The sequence below is a fragment of the Chamaea fasciata genome, unplaced genomic scaffold, assembly GCF_029207755.1.
Source record: "Chamaea fasciata isolate MVZ Bird 193981 ecotype frontalis unplaced genomic scaffold, bChaFas1.0.hap1 SCAF_2, whole genome shotgun sequence".
Classification (NCBI taxonomy): domain Eukaryota; kingdom Metazoa; phylum Chordata; class Aves; order Passeriformes; family Sylviidae; genus Chamaea; species Chamaea fasciata.
Genome location: NW_027094087.1, coordinates 88,131,891 through 88,146,306, shown reverse-complemented (window position 1 = coordinate 88,146,306; position 14,416 = coordinate 88,131,891).

Below are 14,416 nucleotides of genomic sequence, written 5' to 3'. Positions count from 1 at the left end.
TTAAGGAGCTCTGATAACATTTCAGCCTGTTTTCCTGGAAAATGAAGTCTCTGCAGACGTACCTGCTCAAAAGCCACCCAGATGACAAGCACCTCCAGTATTTTGTCCTGCAAGGGCTTTAAAATCTCTGTCCTTCCGTCCAGCCCAAAGGTCTTGTCTTTTTGAGTCATTTCCTTGAAGTAGGTGAAGTGCCGCCAATCAGAATAATCTGGGAGAGAAATCCAGTCCTTGGGACAACTTTGGGCTGGGAGGTGGAGAGACAAATCTGCCACTAGTTTTATTTTTACAGCAATGGGAACAAAAAGGGACTCCACTGGTGTGATTGCTTTTTATCACCTTGCTGACTCCAACTTTTGCAGCAAGAAGAGAGTGCATGTCCGTGCTTGTCCCCAGGCACTCATCTTCATGCAGTTTCTGTCTGCACACACCATGCTGGCTGTCTAGAGACTGAAGCATGTGCCAAGGAGTTGCTTTCATGGATGTTTGGCAGTATGCAAGGGACCCCTGCCTGCACTGCCCCATGGAGGGGGTTTTGTGTGACCCCCTCCACTGCACACATGCAACTCATAGCACCCTGACCCTCACTGTCCAGGTGCCGCAGAGCAGGGGATGCTGAGGGCACCTAGCCCTTTGCCACAGGCCTTCATGGAGGTGTAGCTGATGTTACACTTGTGTCTGAAGGCCACTCATGGGGGACCTTTGCTGCTCCCTCTTCCCAGCTGCCATGATCCCTGACTGTCCATGATGATCCATGACTGTCCATGATGATCCCTGACTGTCCATGATGATCCATGACTATCCTCCAGCCAGAAGAGCCCAATGATGCCCCAGTGTGCCACTGGCAAGGGTGAAGTGAGATGGCAGCTACACCAGAAAGGCACCTCAGTGAAGCTCATGAGCAAGAACAATCCTGCCATATGGCCTAATCCAGGCTCCTTCTGCAAGCCACGTGTCCCAGCCTGAACATCCAGCATGTGGATGATACAACAAACCACCAGACAGAAGTGTAATTCCCTGTCTGGTAAAACACTGATAGGTAGCAACTCCAGGACAAGCCTTCCATAATATAGAAACCAAAATTTCAGCTAAGCAAAAACTGCATAAAAGGATTTCTGATGTTGTTCACAGCCACCTTTCTTATAGCCTGTGACTCTAAGGCTGCATCTTTTGTAATCAAAACTTTACTGCATAAACCCAGGGTCCAGAAGAACAGCTCTAAAGCAATACCCCAGTTCAGAAGTACAAATCTTTGTATGCTAGAACTAGTTGCTCAGATAATGTTTTTCAAAAACTAAAAAATAAGGAAAACAGTCATGAGACAAATCAAGTAAGACTGAGTGAGAATTTCGCCTCGGTACATAGCCTTGTGTTATTAAACCAGTAACTGGAGCAGAAATCTCCTTCTAGACAGATGCAAAAGGCAAAAAAAAAAAAAAAAAAAAAAAAAGGGTGTTGACGAGTCATTAGTCTGAATTACTGGAAAGTGGGCAGCAAACTGACAGGTAGCTTCCAGCAAATATCTGTGCAAAGGTTTAATAGAACTTTCCCAGTCAAAGCTTTGAGACTTTCAGGACTTTCATTCCTGATCACTAAGAAAGGCTTAGACGTTTCCCCAAGGAAGCTTCAATATTTAGAAATCTGATAATGCACATGCGATGGGGAAATGTCAGCAGAAGGTGGCTACTTTTAGCACTGTGGGAGATGGACAGAAGGGAATTCTGTTCATGAAGATATTTTATTTCAGATTGCTTGACCCACATTATTTAAATAGCACGTCAGCCTAAATCAGAAAGAAAGACAGTTTCGTTTTATACATTTGTGATTTTGCTTTGTGTTGTCTGTAATTGCTGTAAACAGATCCTACAGTTACTGAGCTATATAATAACTAAATCATCTATCCTGGGAAAATTCTTCCTGTTCTCCTGCTGACTCTGCCTCTTTTTGGCTGCCCCCCACCTCCTCACATTCCAGTCATGGCTCTGTTTATACTCCTGTATTTTTCACAGTACCAGTAGCTCAGACTGGAACATATTTACACCTCTCTCCCTTATGCTAATGGACCTTGCTATGAATGGCCCCTTCTGTGAAGACACACATGAGCTCTCAGAGCTCAGCAGCATTTTGTTGAAGGCATTGACACAGAGGTACCCTGCTGCCAGCTTTATTCCATAAATAACTACTGCATCATTTTTTGGAGAAGGGTGGTGAGAATGGTGAGAAACTACAGCATCCCTTCCACTATCACCCTGTCCCAGTTAAATGAGTGAATTCCATTAAAATCCTCCTCCCCTTTGGACTTCAATGCTTGTCTAAAGCAGATGGCCCCATAAATAATACATCCTAGGAAACCTGATCAGTCACCTCTGGGATATGCTTGAGCTCCTGTCTCTCATCATATCATCACTAGATTAGCTCTGGGAATTCTTTTAATTTAATCCTTTTAACAGGTCATGTGTGCAAGAAGCGGTGACTGGGAAATTAGATGCATTTGATTGGGCTGCATGTTTGGTAGCCTGAAGTCAGCAGGGTCCCCACTCACTCCTTTTGGGGATATTTTGGGCACTGCACTCAGCTGCAGACCCCTCACTACCCAAGCCTGAGGCAATGAGGCCCAGGTCTGATATGGCTGAACATGGGGAGGCCAGAGAAAGGAGGCCAGGGGCCAGAGTATCTGAGCAGCACCATCACATGTGGACAGAGTGCTCTCAGCTGGAAGACTCTGAGCAGGGAGATACTTGCTGCCTTCACTGGGAATGGAAAATGTCATATTTATTTTAGGATGTAAGATAGAAATCTGTAAATTCCGCTGTCTTTAGTCTCCTATATTTATTCAAATTACTGGATTTTAGCAGGGGCTCAGAGACATCCCACAGGATTTCTTCTCACATTCATGCAAACTTCACTTCAGGTAAGTGCGAAGAAATTCCAGGTACCAGTGATGAGGTGGGTCCTTTTAACTGTTACTGCCATGGTGAAACCAGTCTCGGGGCTTCCTGCCCTCCTGCCCTCCCTGCTCTGCTACAGCCCCAACCCCACACACATTGGCAAAATGTCCCAGCTCAGTTTGTGTTACCTTCATCAATACATGCAAGGATGGCTGCGCAGGGTGAGGCTGGGGGAGATACAGGGTCTGTTCATGTAGGAAACAGAGGCGAGAACTGAGCTGCTTTCCATGCCTCCATGCCTGTGGAGCCACAGCCTGGTTCCTGTAGTCACACAGGCTGCAGCAGGCCAGCTCAAAGTTCCATTTCCAAAGGGTTTGGAAACCACTCTGCTTTTTAAAAAAATTGGTACCGGAAAAGAAAAGCTGGGCTTGAGTCCTTATCTGGAAATGCCTGCAGGACGCAAATATTTGAAAGTAGTATTGCTAAACAAGAATGGATTTTAAATCATAACAAATCATATCTTGCATTTCTGCAATGCCTTTCATCCTATGTTCTCTTCACAAACATAAACACATGAAGTTCAACAACACATCTGGCAAAGCATTGTGCTGTGTGGGAGCTTTCACATCCCAGTTTGGTAGATGAGCAGACATGTGGGGTCAGTGGTGGCTGCCCGCCCCATGTCAGACAGGATATCTGCAGCAGTGGTTGGAACATGGCCAAGATCTCAGCTCGAGTTGGGAGAAATCTTTCCCTGGTAGCCCTGGGGATTTATTTGTCAAGAGACTTGGTCACAGATCCAGAAAATAAAATCTTGAAGACTGCAGGGGACAAAACAAACTCAACTTTTTCAGTTATCTTTTTTGAGCTTTTCTGTGTCCATCCAATGCATTGGCAATGTGGAGATGTCACCCCATTTAGGTTTCTGTCTTCTGCACGCCTGGTTGGTATTCTGCTGGAAACCGATTATCAAGAGACACATTTACTGTGTGGCGAATCAGAATTTGTTATTATCACCACCCCATTAATTTCCACACACATCTGCTAGAGTACTTGTTTCTGCCTGTGTCTCACATTTATCTTAATCTAATCCACTTTTTGCTGCCCTTGTCTTAGTGCCAGCAACTATCATGAGGCGCCGTAAACACTTGTTAGTTAACCATTTATGATCGCCAGCTCTTCACACTCTATATTACACTAGTTGCTGGAGTTTAGTGAGTTTAAGATCTGCCATATCACTACTATTTTGCTACATTATGAAATAAGTCACAAGTAAGCACGCTGAGAAGGTCCCAGCCCCCCAGGGGCAGGAGGGGAGAGGAAGTTTGGGATGTTCAAAGAGGTCCAGGAACTGAGGAGACCAGTTCCTCCTGGATATCAGTGGGGCTGAGCAGGGCTCAGTCTGTGCCAGCTTCTTCTGGAAAGCTAAACCTAAATCCTTTGATAAGCAAATAACTCAAGAGGTTTTGCACATCCTAAGCCTTCTTCAGGTCCAGCACCAGCCTAAACGTGCCCTGGCAGATCCCACCCCACTGGCTCCTGCCACCCCTCTGATGCAGCAGGAAGGTGGAGAGGTGCCAGCCAGTAGGAAACCTCAGGCTCAGCAGCCTTTCATTCCAGAAATGCTGGCTTTATATCTGCACCTACTTCCTACAGGACACCTCAGGTTAAAATGACTTCTGCTAAATCAAAAGTAATTTTTCCCATACTACTTGACAGCCTCTTCCTCTGTCAAATGCAATCATTTCCTGCTAATTAGAGGGCTGCACCCAGGCTCAGCAGGAACCCTGAGGAGTCCAGATCTCAATTGAAAACTCTTCATTTCTGCTCAGCATTCAGGTACCCAAAGGTCAGGAAACCCAAACTGACTCCCTCCATGGCGCTGCATCCCATTGACCCTCTCCTCCTTGGAGACAGAAGCAAAGCTGGGCTCCATCAACTAAGGAGGTTGTGCTGGTGTCAAATGAGATTAGGCAGCAGGAGTCAGCACTCCCACGGTGGCCTCTCAGCATGGTGGACATCAGCACGTGTTACTCAAAGGTTTCTTCTGGGCCAATTCTGTATCTGTCAATGGACTAAATAAACTGCAAAAGGGGGTCTTGATATCATCTCCCAGCACCAAACAATTGCCTTGGTGTGCTGTGATCCATCCTGTTTGGATTTACTGTGCCTTGTTGGAGTTAAATTTCCTCTTTCTGCCTTTTCTGAAATACATATACAGTAGGCAAACATCGGCAGGCTAAAAATATTCCCCCAGAACCTCCCAGGCAACTGCACAATGCCTGGATGCAGGGAGTTTCATTGCACTAATGGCCTGATCAACATGTGCTGGCACTGCCTGGACCTGTGGCACTCTCCAGCCTCTCTGTGGAGCAAGAAGGCACCAAAGAGAGGAATCACTATATTTTCATCCATCCAGCAGCAAGGAGGCACCAGAGAGACGAATCACTGCATTTTCATCCATACAACCTGCAGCAGTGCAAATAACAAGTATATGCCTGTACCAGATCTAATCTGCCCCGATATTCCCCCTGCACCTTGTCCCCTGTGCCTTGGTCCCTCCAGCCTGCTCACCACTCTGTGACTCTGTGTGGATTATGTGCAGGTGATCCAAAGAGAGCAGCATGTTGCAAAGGGCTTGTGTTATCACAAAGTGACAGAGGTGCCCACCTTCTCCCTTCTTCAGGCTCCGCAACATCCCATTAACTTTAGCAGTGGGAGATTAGTTCTTGTGTTAAGGTTGAATTCACCTGACATAAATTTCTACCCACTGGATCTTGTTATCCCCTTGTCTTGTAACTTTATACCACCCCACTATTCCTTTATCAGATAGATTTTTCTGTCTGCAAGAACATAAGGCTGTTAAAATTTTCTCCTAGGTGAGAATGACAGCCTTTCTACCTCAGGTCAAACATGGGAAGGCTTGGTCTCCAGGCTGAGGGTCACTTGGACTGTTCTCCTGCAGGTCTCCCCAGTATCCTTCAGTCTTCGTGCAGCATGGACCCCATACCTGGGCATCTCTCTCAAAGTGGTCTTGTGCACTCTGCACAGACAAACAGCAGCGTGACTGCTTCTGATTGATGTTCCTCTTCTTGTGCAACACTGTCCTGGGAAGTTGTGTTGAGGAGGCTATTCATAATCACTCTCACGGCCTGTCTGGGACAGATTCTCCTGTCTTATAGGTACTCCTTATATTTTCCAAGCTGTAATGTGCCTCTATTTTAGAAATATTTAAACATGTTTTGGATGGTGACTATTAACCAGAAATTATTCTTTCTCAGTAACCTGTCATTATCACTACAGTTTCATCCCCTAACTTTCTCAGAATGCCTTTTATTTTATAGCACAAGTTGATTGTAGCACTTAATGATTTAAATACTAGATGAAATTCTGCTAGTTATAATTCTTTAATGTTTTTCTTTTTACACAGGTCTTCTTAACTATAGTTAAATGTGGATCTCTTCTTCTTGAAATCTGTTTCTGGTGGTGGCTTGGACTATAACGATGGCTGCCAGAATCCTGCTCCAGACCCTTGTAGTGTGGAAGACAAGACAAGAATACTGTTGATCTCCATGCCAAAATTAAATCCCAGGAGCTTATTTAGAAGCAATATAGCTTCTAAAGTTAAATTACTAAAGTATCTGAACATTTACCAGGTTAATTAGACTGGATCAGCAAAATCTCAGTCAGATGTAGTGGTTTCCTCATTTCCATTTAGATATGGATCTCTTTCTGCTTCTGCTGTGAGCCTTCATATCCAAGTCAGCAAAAATGCCTACAGCCTTTTTTTCTCTTCTCACTTTCTTCTTTTTTTTTTTTTTTTTTGTCCTTCTAATTTTTGTCATTACATAATGGTATCCTGCTTCACTCCAAATTGTTCTATCTGAAACTCATTGGAGCTGATTAAAGTCCTTCCAGTGCTCTCAGAAGGCCCTACCTGAGGCTCATAATTTATGCATTACCACGGCTGTAAGCATCTGAGATATGTAAAGAATATAATCACTTTCTATCATGTCTTCTTTTTGTTCCTTCTTTTTTTTCAAACACTCCATACAAGCTGTTAATGGAGCAAATGACATGGAAACATAATCGCTATTCCTGCAGGTTTTGTGGCTGTGCTTGCTGCTTATTCCTTATCACCTGAAGTGATAAAGCTGTGTTGGTGATACCATAATTGAGTTAGTGGAAGTGATTTATCAAGTTGCCAACAGAGAATGAAAACTTTGGGGGCATGGGGGGAAACAAGCAGCAGGAGAATATGGACTTTTCAGAAACAAGAATCTTGCTTTTTTATGCAAATAATTATGTTAATGAAAATCAAGGGGGGAAAACCCACAGTCAACAATTTTGCTTACAGAGCAGATGATAGCTTATCTAAGGAGAAGGTTTTCAAAGCTCGCCCTGAAATGTCATGTGGGTTTCATTATCTCTCTGATAAAGCCTAGTGTATAGGATCTGTTCTTCACTCCTTGCTGCTATCTGATTAGGAATAAGTCTATAATTCATTATGAAGAGAAAATGTGGAAGAATCCCATACTTGAATGCAGGAACAACAAAGATACTTCTAGTGTTTCTTTCATGGAAAAAATATTTTTTCTCAAGAACCAAATCAAAACCCTAATGGCTTCAAAAGAAAAGCCTCACTGATCTCAACAGAGTTTGAGGCAAACTTTCGGTTAGTTCATTCTCCTATTCTTACTTCTATAAGTTATAATCTAATATTTGCATTGTAGGACCACTCAAACCCCCCAAACTTGGAGTTCCATTGAGCTGAGCTTCAAACAAGCATCAAGACATCAAATTCTGTAAGTGAATGTGCACCTAACAGCTGTTGGAGCCTGTGAAAGGGCAGAGCCCTGCAGCCAAACTCAGCAGCCTCAGGCCTGGTAGCTCCCCCTCTGCCAGGGCCAAGGGAAAAGTCAAGTCTTCCACAAGGACTGCTGTGGGGACCGTGACCTCCAGCTGGGGGTGACACTGGGGGTGGAGGGAGCAGCTGCCCAGATGTTCTGACCTGCCCAGGTGTCCTGACCTGCGGCCACATGTTTGATGGAGGTGCACCTCAGCAGTTAATCAGTGAGCCAATGAATTTAAAATTAAGCTGGTGTTCAAATGCTGCTGAACGGCTTAGGAGGAGAAAGTGCTGACACCTGGCAACAACACTGCAGTTTGAGAGCTCATACAGTTTCTGGGCACTGGTGTCTGTGGAAGCTGCTTAGCTTTGGAGATCACCACCTTCCTCACCAAGCCCAAAATAAATTCATTACCACAAGAGGTTCAATTTTATTTGGCTGGGGAGTCATTGCTTTGGAGAAATTCTCCTTTTTATTTAATTAATTGTTTTGTTTTCCTCTCCACAGGTACAGGAACTCTGAAACAGCCCTATCAGTAATTCCTAATTTTGATAAATTAATTGTCTCCCTGTAGAGTGATTGATTACAGGAGATGCTGAGAAACACATTTGCATGTTTCAGAGTGCCTCAAATTAATTAATTATTCCACTTGAGTAACAAGTTAGTGAGCAGGATGAATCAAATGCCTTTGGAATAACTGTTTGCAGCTCCTTTGTTTTTAAATAGGCAGCTAACAATGTACCACTCCCTCCTTTTCACTGGTTTTATTTAAACTAAAGAGTTCGTTAAACTTAAAGCTTAACAAAGTTTTTAAAGTTTGTTAAAATAAAATTTCTCAGGGAGGAGACCTCAATGCATCCCTTCCAGTTTGATGCCAGGGCCAGCATGAGATGCCCAGATCCTGGAGAAGGATCACAGGTCATCAGGAGAGCACCTGAAGGGCAGCACAAAGGAATTCCTGCCACCGCAGCCAGCCATCGTCATCAGGGGACCCATCTTAAATGCCTCTGCTCAAACACACAGCATGGAGAATAAATGAGAGGAGTTAGCACTTTGTGGATCTGCTTGATAAAGAACCATGCAATAAGGCACTGTAGGGAAGAGGAGCCCAAGAAGACTGGTTGATATTCAAGATTCACCTCCTTCAAACTCAGGAACAGTGCATTCCAACAAGGAGAAAGTCAGGCAGAAACATCAGAGAGAGATGTGTGGGTGAATAAGGAGTTCCTGGACAAACTCAAACACAGACAGGAAGCCTACAGTGAGTGGAAACAAGATCAGGCACCCTGTGAAGAATGCAGAGAAATTGTTTAAGCTGTTCAAGCAGATCAAGTCGGGAAAGTTAGAACCCTGACAGAATTTAACCTGGCCAGGCACATCAAGGATAACAAGCAAAGCTTCTATAGGCACATGATGAAAGGAAAACACGGGGAAGTGTAGGCCCTCTCAGGAAGGATGTGGGATACTTGGTTACCTGGGGCATGGAGAAGAAGACTGAGGTACTCTACGACTTTTTTGTCTCTGTCTTCACTGGAAAGTGTTCCAGCCGCACTACTCAAGTTGCAGAAGGCAAAGGCAGGGATGGGAGAATGAGGAATTGCTAATTGTTGCTCATCTGAAGGTGCACAAGTCCATGGGACCTGAGGAGATACATCCTTGGGTCCTGAGAGAACTGTCCAGAGAAGTGGCTAAGCCACTACCCATCCTACTTGAGAAGTTATGGCAGTCTGGGGAAGTCCCCACTGGCTGGGAAAGGGAAAATATAGCTTCCAAGTTTAAAAATGGAAATAAGAGACACCTGGGGAAATAGAGACCAGCCAGTCTGTCCATCAAGATCATGGAACAGAGCCTTCTGGAAACTATACTAAGGCACATGTAAAATAAGGAAGTTGTTGGTGGCAGCCAACATGGCTTCACTATCGGCAAGCCATACGTAACAAATACTGTGGCCTGCTATGATGGGATTACAGCACTGGGGTATAAGGGAAAAACAACTGATATCATCTACCTCGACTTGTGAAAAACATTTGACACTGTCCTGGAAGACACCCTTGTCTCTAAACTGGAGAGATGTGGATTTGATGATACAGGACTGGATGGATAAGAAATTGGGTGGATGGCCATACTCCAAGGGTTGTGGTCAATGGCTCTATGTCCAGGTGGAGAACAGTGACTAGCAGTGTTCCTCAGGAGTTGATACAGGGACCAGTGCTGTTGGCACCTTTGTCAGTGACATGGACAGTGGAATCGAGTTCACCCTCAGCAAGTTTTCTGGTGTCAGCAAGCTCTGTGGTGTGGTCAGCATGCTGGAGGGAAGGGATGGCATCCAGAGGGACCTGGACAGGCCTGAGAGGTGGGACCATGCAAACCTCAGGAAGTTCAGCAAGGCCAAGTGCCAAGGTCCTGCACCTGGACTGGGGTAGGCCAAGCATAAATATAGGCTGGGCAGAGAATGGGTTGAGAATAGCCCTGAAAAGGATTTAAAGGTACTGGTGCATGAAAAGCTGGACATGAGCTGTCAACGTGCACTTGCAGCCCAGAAAGCCAACTGTGTCCTGGATGCATCAAAACCAGCAAGGCCAGCAGGGCAAGGGAAGGGATTCTGCCCTTCCACTCCACTCTGGTGAGAACCCATCTGGGGTGCTGCATCCACCTCTGGGGGCCCAGCATAGGAAAGGCACGGATCTGTTGACATGAGTGCAGAGAAGGGCCACAAAGATGATTACATCTTTGAAATGGGCTGAAATATCTCTCCTGTGAAGACAGGTTGAGACTGGGGTTGTTCAGCCTTTAAAAGAGAAGCCTCCAGGGAGACTTTATAAATGCCTTCCAGTACCCAAAGGGAACCTACAGAAAAGGTGGAAAGGGTCTTCTTACAAGGGTATGCAGTGATAGGACAAGGGATAATGGCTTTGAACTGAAAGACAGCTTTAGATTAGATATTAGGGAGAAGTTCTTTACTGTGAGGTTGGTGAGGCACTGGAACAGCTTGTCCAGAGAAACTGCAGATGCCCAGTTCAAGGCCAGGTTGGAGGAAGCTCTGAGCAACCTGGTCTAGAGGAAGGTGTCCCTGCCCATGGTGGGGGGGGAGATTGGAATGAGATAATCTTCAATGTCCTTTCCAACCTGAACCATTTTATGATTTTATGATTTTTCATATGAAAGAGAATGCAATCAGCTTTTGTACTAAATAAAAAAGATGAGGATAAAGCTCCCATTTTTAAAACACATTCACAGGCATCTTTTTATCTCTGCAGCACAATAGATGTTTTCAAAACCTTCTATTTCCCATTATACTGTGTGTTTTTAGTTCCTGCTTTTTCTATCAAGATATCTCTAAGGAAGACTTGTAAAATTGCTGTGGCAACACTTTGGCTCCTATTTTCTTCTCTTGGTTTGTAGACAGAGGTGACTTCCTTCCTTGTAAGTCAGTCCAGAAGCCATGCAGGGCTCATTACCATGGCACTGGCATGGATCTTCCCATCTCCCCTGGACCTTCCATGGGGGTACCTTGAGAAGACTGCATCACAGTCCCCTGTGCTTTCTCTTTGAGAAAAGCCACTGCTATGTTCAGAGGCACTGAGGGTGCAGTGCAGGAGGTACCTCTGGTCTGTTCTAGTTGATGCTGCATTCAGATCCTTTTGGCCATATGAATCCATGACAAAGCACTGAAGAGCAGCTTTGGTAACTCTCCCTCAGCCTCTTCATGTGCCCTGGTTGTTTGCTCTCCAGTTCCCATGCCAGGACAATGCCTTCTGGCCAGAACAGTAATGCAGCCATGCAGATTTGTTGAATGTCTGTGGGGTGAGGATGCCTCCACCTGTCCAGGGTCTGAGAGACTGCATGATCCTGCCTGATGAAAGATGATGAAAGATGATGAGAGAGACCTGACAAAGGATCAGAAGCATGGGCAGGGGTGATAAGAACTGTGATGAGTTCTCCAAAACTCCAGCAGAGAAGCAGGCAATGAAGGAATAATCCCACAGCCAGTTCAGCCAAACTCCACACAAAACTCATAGAGAAAATAAGGAAGGTACTGTATCTGCAGTATTGTGGTGGCTGCAAAAAGTCTTTCCTGTTGATTCTTGAATTTCTGTTTCATGATTAAAGTGGCAAGAGGCCTCAGGCAAGTTTAAGACTGTGATATGTAAAGAGACTCCATTTCTGCATGGGGGATGAGAAAGTCTTTCTCTAAAAAGTCAAAATCAGAAGAAGAATTTGGGATGCAAAAGTCAAAAGGCTTCAAATCCTTGACATCTGTGGACTTCAGGCAGCAGACTGCTCCCTTTAGCTTCTTCCTCTGGGTCACTTGTGACTTTCAGAACCCATTACAAGAGTCCTGCTCCCAACACAGGCCTGAATGCAAGTAAAGCATAGTCAGGGCCATAATTCAAACTATTCTACAAGCTCAGCCAGAACTACTAGTATGAGTAATACAACTGGAAGAAGCCTGAAGAGTGATTATATCCAGTCTTTGGCAGTCACAGGCAACTATATAAAGGAAGGACCCACACGCTTTCCTTGCTTTGCCACAAAACACTTTGTTAATCCATGAGAAAATCAAGATCTTTGGTGCAGAAATAAAGTATGGAACAGCCAACCCTAAGGACCACAGAAAGGTGGCAATAAGGGTCCTAATGACCTAGGACAATGACAGAGTAAGAAGCATGTCAGCAGAAAAAGCCCAGATGATATCTTTGGAGGCAACTCATTGGTTCTTGATTTGGTTCCTGTTTCTAATCTGGCGATCATCTCAGTTCTGAGTTTAAAGACCAGAGAGATGACCTCACGAGGTTGCTTGGTTTCTTGGTCCTACATGGAGAAGCTTTGCCTCTTGTCCACCTTCTCCCCGCCTGCAGTAGCCAGTCTCTGACCTCCAGAAGGAGGAGAGACACCAAGAATCATGTCCGGTTCAAACCTTCCCTAATCCCCCTATTCAGATAAACTGAGCATTTTGGGAAGACAGGATGTGCCCTGGGTCCTACAAAGGACCATCAGAAGTATGGAATTTACTAATCTTTATCCCACTCTGGCAGAAGTCCCAATCAATGGAGCATTTTTCCAGGGAATCTGTGGCTGAGGGTCTAGCTGCATTTTTGTGATAAACCCTGATTTAGAAGTTTAAATATGTTGAACATCTAATATTGAATCAGGAAAACTCTGGGTAGCCATACATGTTAGCAAGGGACATGGTAGGTAGGTAGGTAGGTAGGTAGGTAGGTAGGTAGGTAGGTAGGTGACTTATTGTTTGAAAAATTATTTTTTCAGGCAAACAGATAAAATCAGGGTTTGGGAAAACAAAAAGTGAAAATGAGGACACCTGTAAAAGTTCCCCAGATACGCTGTTATTTCCCTGCATGATGTCATGTTCTATTTTTGAGTTGCTACCACAGCAACAATTTGATGTCACAAACAGAAAATAATGGTTTCAGGAGAGAGAGATACGAAGCAGGAGCAGATGACCTCTTTAAAATTAATAATTATAATCCTCTTTTCCTGCAAAAACCTTTGGTGACAAAAAGCTAGAAGAAAAGTAGAAAAATGAAGTGAAATACAAGTCCCAGAACTGTCACTAAAAACTGTGGTTTGTTTTGAAGCTTTCAAACAAGACATAAGCGGGTCTTCTAGCCTGTAGCTATTGCTGCACCAAAAAAAAAAAAAGTCAAAAGAAAATAAAAAAGATTCTTCTGTCTACTCTGGAATTCCTACCAGAACATGATCTTGAGCACCATATCAGTGCAGTTCCCACAGAAGACAAGGTCAGAGTTTGACCTTTCACTTTATTTTTAAACACACTTTTTTGCATTTGAACATGTAAGTAGTAGTACTTAAAGGGAAAAATAAAAAGGTCCAGATACTTGAAATATCAGCAAGGAAGAAGTTGATTCTGCTTCCAGTTGATGCATTTATTGTCTCTATTGCCATGGTAGGACACCACAGTATACTGGAGAAGCATACCCCAGTAGATACATTTTTTTCATTAGAGTGAAATAAATGTCTCAGAAAATGCAGAACTGAAATTTAAAAAAAAAAAAAACCAAACCCACAAAAATACAACAAACCCCCCAAAGAAAAAAAAAAACAACCACCCCAAAAAAACCCAAACCCCAACAAAAAAAAGCAGATCATAAATTAGGGCAAATTTATGATCTGCCTTGAGTCAAGAGAATACAGAAGATAAATCAGGGAGAATTGAAGGATGTTACGTGCAGTTCTGAAGATGGGCGAAAGAAGACTTTTCATTGAAGTGCCTTGAAAGAAAAGAAGACTTTGGAAAGAAAAACTTCTTAAACATCAAAAGATAAAGGACACCAATCAAGCTTAGGGAGTTAGTCTTTGAAATGCAGTTCCAAACTTCTAAGTCAGCAAAACATGTGCAGATTTAAGTAAAACAGCACAATGTTCTCCCATACTTATGAAGTTATTTTCACAAATGAGACTGTATGTCTCTATTAACAAAATTCCTTTTTCTGCAGCCTGCATATCCAGAAATAAACCAGTAAAGCAGAAAATCCTCGTGTTGAGAAAAACTGAGAGGAGTGCCAGAGCTGCCTATTTAAAATCTCTCCCAAAGTTGGATATATCCACTTGCTTACACATGCTAGTGCATATCTAATCACTGCAGTTAACGACCCAGCTGCAGGGTGTAATTCAGGCACTTTCATAGCCCAGACTGAGTGT